The following is a 9372-nucleotide window of genomic DNA, read 5'->3' as shown; positions in this document are numbered from 1 at the left end:
TTTGTATCTTGGAAGTTCCAGATGACATAATTTTCATCACTATATTGTGCATTTAATGCTATGATAACAAGAATATGTAGGGAGGTACTTTTTAAAAGGCATTGTGGAGTGATTATAAACATTTTGTAGCTGATCAGCATCATTTTACCAAGGCATATATTTCTCTAAATGCACTCTTTCACCTTCCTTATGTTTCTAGAAACTGAAGAGTACAATAGGAAAGCTGTGTCGCTGTATCATGTGCTGTTTATGCTTCTGAAGTGTCCGGCGGATTTTTAATCATATGAGGTAAATACTTAATTTATTTTAATTATATTTTCAGGATGAAATGAATTACCATTTTGTGTCTTCAGACTTATTTTCTTTATAATAAGAAGGAAATTAGTTTTGTTTTATTTAATCATGCATTTAATTAAGTAGTTCTCCTGGTTTGTGAGCTCCAAAGTGACTGGGGGAAGTAAAGGCATATTAACAATCCACTGTTAGGCTTATATATTTTTCTCTGTAAAACTATTATCTATGTTATATGTGATATGTTTACAATACTCTGTATACCATTTTTATTTGCTTAAAGTGATTTTTGTCCTTTTAAATACTATGGTAACATAGTTCAGTGTTCTAGTTCAAATTTATACATGAAGCATAATGGCTAAACATATTTTCTTTATGAACACTTATGACATGGATAATGATATATATATATATATATCATTATATGTAATGATATATATATATATTGTATCACTATTAATTTGAAGTGGAAAGAGAGTTATTTCTGGGCTTTTTTTTTTTCTTTAGTTTTGTCAGGTATAACATTTACACATTCTGTATTTAAAAAAATATATACCTGAAATAATAGAAACTACTTCATAGCTTTTTAGGGGCCTTTCTCTGTGTGGTGTAGGTGACTTTCTTTTCCTTGCAAAGATTTACTAGTTTTTCTACTTCCTCTCTCTCTGCTGGTGATCATTGATCAAGCATCACAACAAAATTTGATTTTTTATTAGTTTTTAATTTTGTTGTTGTTGTTGTTGTCAGATTGTAAATTGAGATATTGGCAATTGTTACTTTCTGTTCACCACCTAACATTACAGAGAGAGGAATTAAAGATAAGTCTTGGCTAGTGTCTGTTAAAAAAGCCCTTATTTAATGCAACTATAGGGAGACATATGGGGCTGTTTGCATATGACCTCATGAAGACCAGAAGTGGAAAAAATGGGTGTCCTAGAAAAGAAATAGGCCTGCTTCTGTCACTCCTTCACAAATCTATCAGACAACAGTGATGGCAAGGAAAGAATGCCTTTGTTTATGAACAGTCTACCCAAGTGTTAATGGTGGACACACACACACACACACACACACACACATCTGAGATGCTGTTTTGGGCCCCAAGGAAACTGACACTTTCTAGGAACAGAAATATAGATTTAAATGAAAAAAGAAGTATATTTCAATGATAAATGGAAGAAAAATTGAATAGGCACAAACTATACTGAATTGGTGAGATTTTTTTTAAATAATAAAGGTATCATTGACCAAATTTAAATCATGAACTGCATAATGAGGCATATGGCTCACATTTTATGAGGCCCTCCATTATGTTGACTTAGATGAGAAAATAGGGAAGGAGCAGACAGTCGTGTAAAGAGAATTAGGAGAAACTGCTCATTTGCTCAGCACAGAAGTGTCTATCATTCACAGGGCTCTTCCAATCAAAAAGAACATTCAATGGTACTTAAAATATAAATGTAATGTGATTTGAGGGCACTGTGAATTATAATTGCTTCTTTGAATATTTCTTAGTATACTTATTCATAGTTATTTTAGCCAGTTTAAGTAATCCTGATAAATTAACCTATATTTTCCACTTGAATTTATGGGAAGTTCTATAATCTACCCGATTGTGAACCCAGAGAACACTGGTTATCTTCAGATGTACCCAGATGGTAGAGACTGATTTTATTTTTATCAGCAAAAAATGTTACACACACTACTAATTTATTAAATGAGTGGAGGTTATTTTTTTTTAGTAGAGGTTATTTTAAAACTTAATATTTTATTTGATTTTGATGGGAATTTTAAGAAACATCAAAGCCATATGGAAACTTTCATTTTAACAAAAATTTAAAGTATGAAATAGAAACAGAATGAAAGGACAGATCCTATTTCCTCTAAGTTCTTGTTTTAAGAATAAAGTTCATTTTTACTTCCATTTTCAGTCCCCTCTCCCACTGCCCCCACTCCTACTGGCTCCTTCTCCAGTGCTCACAGTCAAGTCTTCATCTAAAGTGACAAAGACAGGTTTAATGTTGCCCTGCCCCCCACAGATACTGAGCTATTTACCTATTTTTTAGTTGTTATTGTTTATTTCCTCTAAATCTTTGGTGAGGTTTTAAAATTTATTTTCTCCATTCTAAAGCCATCAGAATGTATATATTTTTTTTTAAATGAGTATTAGTAAAGAGCCAGGTCAATTGAAAGGATAATAGAGACATTTTTGTTGTTCAAAAAAAAGCCATAGACACAGATTTAGAAGTTAAGTGTTACCAGTGTGATGGCAGTGTGTAATTAGAATGTGGATGACACAGAGGGAGAAAAACCATGAGAGACTCTCAACTATTGGAAACAAACTGGGGTTGCTGGAGGGGAGGTGGGTGGGGGGATTGGTAATTGGGTGATGGGCATTAAGGAGGACATGGGACATGATGAGCACTGGGTGTTATACGCAACTGATGAATTACTGAACTCTACGTCTGATAAAAGAAAGAATGTGAATGACATTATAATAGGTGTATGGAATAGGGAGAATGCTATAAACGAGGTCAGCACTCTGAGTAGAACACCCCTAAAACACTGTGACCCGAGTCCAAACTTGAATAAGGTTATTGATGAACTGAGGGTAATTGCCCAGAGCAATCCTGATAATGAGAGAGTCGAAAAGTTTGGAGGAATTATGTATACCTCGTTTTGAGAAGAAAAGACAATAAGTTTTAGAGATGATAATTTTCTGGAAATAATTTGAATCAGTGTCAGATGGAAAGGAAATTAGTATTTCTAGCTATGACTCTGAAGGAGGTCCTGAGACATTTGGGTCTACTGTGACCCAATGTGTGAAAAAATTTTAAAATAATATTAAATGGAATTCATTTAAATAAACAAAATAAACAAAGCTGTTAAAAAAAATAGAATTTTTCCCCAAACAGAATGGGCTGCGGTAAACAGGGTTAACAGTCCGGCTTCTAGAGATGTCACCTGAAGATGGCTGACTGATCAGCTGCTTCTCACTGGGGATTCAGGTACTAATCAGTGTTTAGGAAAGATGAACAGTTTGCATTTCTTTCATTATTCTGTCATTTTTTGATGATCTTTTGTGTGGAGAAATATCCTTTACATACATCATCAGTATTTAATACTAAGTGATACTTTCTTAATTTCCTGTGTTTTCTTAATTTAAGATGATTTTTATGTGTAAAGAAATTTTATTTAGAAAAATGCTGGAATGGTTCTATTTTAATTCTACCACTAAGTAGGATATAGATTTGAAGTCAACAGTTTACTCTGTTTTAGTTCAGCTATAAAATAAGAAAGCTAAGCAAATGACCCAAGATCCTTACTAGCTCCAAAAATCTATGCATTTCATCTATCTGATGGAAGTTGCAAATAGCGTGGCAGAATGTTCTTAGTGGTTACAGTCTTAGGCACGTGTACAGTGTTCCTAGGTTCTCACTCACTGCCTCTGTCACTTTGCTAATTTACATGAGGTCTCTGGGGCTTAGTTCACTAGCCTGTAAAAAGAGAATGTGAAACTACTGCTTGTGGTGTGATACTGTCATCGATGCTTATGTACTAATCATGGTAAGAATGAATGGCTTAAAATCAACCATTACAAACTTCATGTTTTTCCAATTCACTGACCTTGAATTAGACCCCAACAATTATGTAGTTACCTAGAAGCACATTTTACAGCAAAAGTTAAATATTTTAAGGGTATTTTATTTATTATTGTTAATGATTTGGGATTATGACTAGGTATTAGCCATTCAGTTAAACTTCTGTTCACATATTAGATAAAACTAACGTTGTTATTGCTGTTGTTGTTGTTTTCTGAAGAAGTCTAGATGTTAGCTAAAGTTATACCCTTTTGTACTTGTCTGTATAGGCATGTTAGCTGGTTCAGGTAAGTGTTCTGGCTAGGTGTCTTGGCTCCTGAGAAGATGCCAAAATTATGCATGTTTTAAAACCCATGGATATGTCCTTAATTAGTAATACCAAAATGTCTGGTCTGTTACTCACCATACATCATAATTCTGCCAACCAATATCAATCAGCAACATAGTGGCAAAATATATAGTGAGGGAAGATTTCCCAAATGACATGAATCTTTTTCATTCATCAGTAAGCTTCAGTTTTATCAATGGAGTAAACAAGACTATTAAAATCTTTGTATTTACTCTGTAGAAGTGCTTTCACTGAACCACAGCTTGAATCAATGCAATCGACTTACACTGATTTGTGTTACAGATGCTAGAAACTCATGCTTACATTTACAGTGGTAATGTCATTCATGGTGTGCTTTTCTTCATCCTTTATGAAGTTTCTCCATTAGGAAGATTATGGGACGTACGTCCAGTCTAAGTACTCCAAATACAGGCTTCTCTCAGAAAATTACTTTTAGATATTACTCCAGTAGACCACGTAATAGATTTATTTGCAGATGTGTGTAGGCTTCTAGGAAGTTCAAAACCAAATCTGTTGCACATGTTCTGGTGAGTAAACAGAATCCAGTGGCATATATCTAGTGAAACATGGCTGCTATGGGATTCATTGAGGCACAGGATCTCATCTTTTATTTGGCTCTAGGGTAGATTTGATCAGGTTGCGACCCCAGTTTTCTTTCCAGGGTTTATATTACGGCAGTGTTATGAAGATTGAGAAAAGATAACACTTCATATATTAATACCCATTCTTGGCAAGTGTTAGCTATAATTAGTACCAAAAGAGATTTCCCAAAAGTAGTGCTTTTTCCACCACCTTTCTGGACCCATCAAAACACATATTCGTGCGTGTGTCCATTCAGTAAACATTTGTGGAGCACCTATTATGTTCATATATTACTCACATGTATATGAGGAGATGATATAGAGGAGATCCTTATTGTCATTGAACTTATGTTTTAATGGGTGGCATGTACTATAGAGTCCATTAACAATAAAAGTATGTAAAAGAAAGTATCCAGTAATAAGAAGTGCTAAAATAAGTTGAGAGCCTGGGGATCTACTTGGATTTGTGTTGTCAGGAAAGACTTTACCAATGGAGGTGACATTTTAAGGAGGGACCTGAGTGATGTCTGTAGGAAGAGCTTTCAGAGAGGAGGAAGATTGAATTCTCAGGAAGAGGAGATAATCCTTTGGTGGGAGAGACTCCATGAGGTTATGGGATAGTCATCCAATGAATATTTATGCAGATAGGAACCAGTCTACCTTCTCTTCCTTTCAAACTGGAAGGCTGAAATCCTTCTACATGGAGGAGCTCAGCCATCTTTCTTACTAACGCCCCATTCTCCTTTTTTTTTTCCCCCTTCTCCTTTTTATCTTATTGCCAGTGCTAAGCTGACCCAGGGCTTACCCCCTAGGTAGTTCCCTCTGACCTATTATTTTCCTTGAAAACATCCAATCTGATCAAAGTAAAATGGATGATTTGGGCTTAAATTTGGAGTTAGGTAGCAGAGATCTCTCAGTCTTCTAGTTCAGGTCCTGGTTCCAGTCCAGTGACCATAGTTCTCCATACGGACAGTTAGGTCCCAAACACTATTAATAAGAAAGAGGAATTTTGCCCTCCTTTACTTTTGTTCCTTACAGGTAGCTCTTTAGGAGTGACACAAAGAGCAGCCCTGTTTTCTGAGAAGGGAGACTAACAGATCTGGATTCTCCCATACATAACTAATTGATGTCAAGTAGGTACTAACATTATCCCTGGCATTATTTTATCTTTTTGATTTTACATTTTTTTCTCATTTATTTTGATCTCAACCAAAGCAACTTAGTTAGCTATCCCAAGTCCTTTTAAGAATGAAACAGGCTGCAATACACTTTTCCAGTACAAATAATTTCTTATTCCTATTTAACAAATATTTCATATTACCTGTTGATTGCCTGTTTGCATCAGTGGATATCACAGTCTTGTCACTCTGAGTAAGGGACTTAAATACCCCAGGCATCCTTACACTTACCAGTTCAGATAGAATCTCAGGTTGATTCTGCCAGGGATCCTCGTCCACTTTTTTGTGCTTCTGTCAACCCTATCCTTGTCATCATGCATCCTGTGCACATGGTAGTTGATTATTTCATGACTCAACAGTTATCTTCAGTGCATAGCAGATAGGGGAAGGGAAGGGAACTAACATGAAGAATAAACTTTTAACATTTTTTGTGTGTTCTTTCTATGCTCATATGTAATTTCAGTGATCACTGTTTTATTGAAAGAGGTTAAAATATTATTAATATGTACATTGAATCGGCTTGGCATTTGCTGCAAGCCACTGCCACAGGCATGAGGGATAGCTAATCAAAACCCACCTGGAGCTCACCATGCCTGCAGCAGGATCTGTTTGTCACCAAGAGGGAGGCTTGAAATGAATCTTAGTTCCTTTTTTCAATCTGACAGATACATTGTCTGTCCTTTGTTTAGTTCCTCATCTTCCCAGGTTACAGAAAATAACAGGAAAAAAAAATAGTGAATCTCAGAACCCCTATATTTCAATCCTGTATACATAAAGCTCTATTAGTATTTTTGTACTTCAACTATATGAAGACCTCATTTTTCTGAGAAAGGCCCATTTTCATTCAGAATGTTAGAGATTGAAAGCTTTGTCTACTGAGGGATCAGTAGTTTCAGTGGTGATGGATCTCAGTGGAAATACGATGACATCATTTTTGTATTAACATTTATGCAACAACTTTTGTAGCACTTGTGATGCATGAACCAGGCACTGTTGTAAGCCCTTTATAATATTTAATTTCCATAATATCCCAATGAAATGAATTTTATTAGCTCCTTTTTGCAGATGGAGAAACTAGAGCTGAGGGGTTTAATAACATCCCCAGGATCACACAACTCATAAATACAATATGTTATATAACAAGATATACTTAGCAACTAAGGCCTGCCACAGAAGAATTTTTGAGAGCCCATAAGCACCAGTAAAAATGACCCAGTCATTGAAGAGTGGAAAATGGTCCTTTCTGTGATCTCTCTTCAAAATATCCTATCACTTGATAGGTTCCATGAGGAGGAATAGTTCACAGATGGCTAAAAAGTTTTTAAATATGAAGTCAAGCCTCTATAAAGAAAACTTGAGAGGAAATGATAAAAAAGGCATCAATTTCTTTTGCTTGGAGCTTAAATACTTTTGCCACCCCATCTAAAATTTCCCTTCAGAAAGGGAGATAAGTAAGATTAATCTCAGCAGGTCTCTGGTAAACCTATTTGCATTGGGTCTCCCTCTGGACTCTGATTACATTTTGCCCTACCGTTGTGTGACACTTGCATCCTTGGAATCTTTTTATGACTTTGAATTCATGCTGCACATGTGATTTACAATAGCATTAAAAAAGTGCAGCACCTAATTAATTCACCAATCAGCTGTCAGAGCCTGTGATCTTTTCCTGGTTCACTGTTGAGCTCCCTGTGGGAGCATCAGTATTACAAAAGTGCCATTTCCATTATGCTGTGTGTGGTGTTAAAGCAGAGGACTAAGTTATGCTGCTTGTTCATGGAAAATATGCCATCCTCATGAGTGCCTAGATGACTTTGTTAAAAATACCTTCTGCCACCCCTGTTCTCTTGTTCTCATGAATACTGTGGCTCCACAATACCGCAGGGTTTTCACAGTGGCATAAATTAAGAGATGGGAGATCAGCATATTTCAGTTTCATACCTGTGTTTTTTTCCCTTGAGTTTTTCTATTTTATCTTAAGAAACGTCATCCCACTTACTTTTTTGAAATAGCAAATTGAAAATCTATCTTCTCAGACTGTATCATCTTTGAAGAGTTTCTTGACTCAAATGTTCCAAAATAAGAACATTTTATACACAGTAGGAATATTCATGGCTACCAAGTATTTCATGGACTTAAAAAATTAGAACCATGTGAACATGTTTTATGAGTACTTTCAGAGAAAAACATAGGAAGGAAAGATAATGGTGTTTGTAGAATTGTAGAGTCAAGTTTACTTATAATTAATATGTACTTTAATGATTGCATGACTGAGTTTTTTTTTTCTCCCTGAGTAATAAACTATTCCAAAACTTACTTGCCTAACACAACAATCATTTGATTATTTTTCACAGGTCTCCAGGTCAGTGGGCAGTTTTGGTGATCCTAAGTTTGATTGATTTCAGCTGAGCTTGCTCATACGTATGAGGTCAGCTGCGAATAGGCCAGGAGTGACAGAGGTGGCAAAAGGTATTTTTAACAAAGTCATCAACATACTCATGAGGATGGCATATTTTCCATGAACAAGCAGCATAACTTAGTCCTCTGACTCACTTATTTTGCAATTTTGTGACTGAGGCACCAAGAGTGATTGGGCCATATGTCTGTATCATACAATTGATTAGCTTGAGCAAAGTTACACAGCAGATGTCAGTTTCAAGACAAAGAATGGAAGCATTGAAGCCAATGCTTAGAATTGGCCCAATGCTGGCTTTTACCTTATTTTGCTGGCCAAAGCGAGTCACAAGGCCAACTTGATAAAAAGGAGTGGACAAATAGATTCTACCCCTTGACAAGAGTAGTGATGAGGTAACACTACAAAGGGAGTGGATATACGAAGGAGAGAGAAAATAGGACAATTTTGCAATCTATCACATTTAGCTACCGGACAGAGTTTAATGTCCTATAGAACTGACCTAGGTTTAGTTTTTGCACTGTTACCTAATCAAGCTGGTTCCCCAATCAAAACAGTGCTTCTCAATGTGACAGCACAACTTAGCATCACAACAGTAGTACAATATATTCCACATCCATTCAAAATCTTTTATTTCAGGGCCTGGGTGGCTCAGTGGGTTAAGCATCTGCCTTGAGCTCAGGTCACGATCTCAGGGTCCTGGGGTTGAGCCCCGCATTGGGCTTCTTGCTCAGCAGGGAGTCTGCTTCTCCCTCTCCCTCCACCCCTGTTCATGATTTCTCTCTCTCTCTTTCTCTCTCGAATGAATAAAATCCTAAAAAAATCTTTTATTTCAGATGTTTCTTTTTTACTTGTTTTATTGAACAGAGATGGAAAGTATTTAAAATATGTATGAGTTGTAAAATAGACTACAAAATGCATAGCATTTTGCACACCATTCAGTGTAAGAAAAACATTAACATAT

The 9372-nt window shown here is 35.9% G+C and overlaps 1 protein-coding gene across 2 annotated transcripts in view; it reads left to right on the top strand.

Moving 5' to 3' along the window:
- Positions 1-222: 222 nt before the first annotated feature.
- Positions 223-9372, top strand: part of LINGO2 (leucine rich repeat and Ig domain containing 2) — a 688323-nt gene continuing 679173 nt past the window's right edge. For both annotated transcript variants that reach the window (XM_032860337.1, XM_032860336.1), the window contains exon 1: positions 223-288. The gene's annotated coding sequence lies outside the window, so the exon portion shown is untranslated. The remainder of the gene's footprint in view (positions 289-9372) is intronic.

This window comes from Lontra canadensis, unplaced genomic scaffold (assembly GCF_010015895.1).
Source record: "Lontra canadensis isolate GAN:19392208 unplaced genomic scaffold, GSC_riverotter_1.0 scaffold19, whole genome shotgun sequence".
Classification (NCBI taxonomy): Eukaryota; Metazoa; Chordata; class Mammalia; order Carnivora; family Mustelidae; genus Lontra; species Lontra canadensis.
Note: the sequence above shows the minus strand (reverse complement) of the source record. Positions and strands in the feature narration are given on the sequence as shown.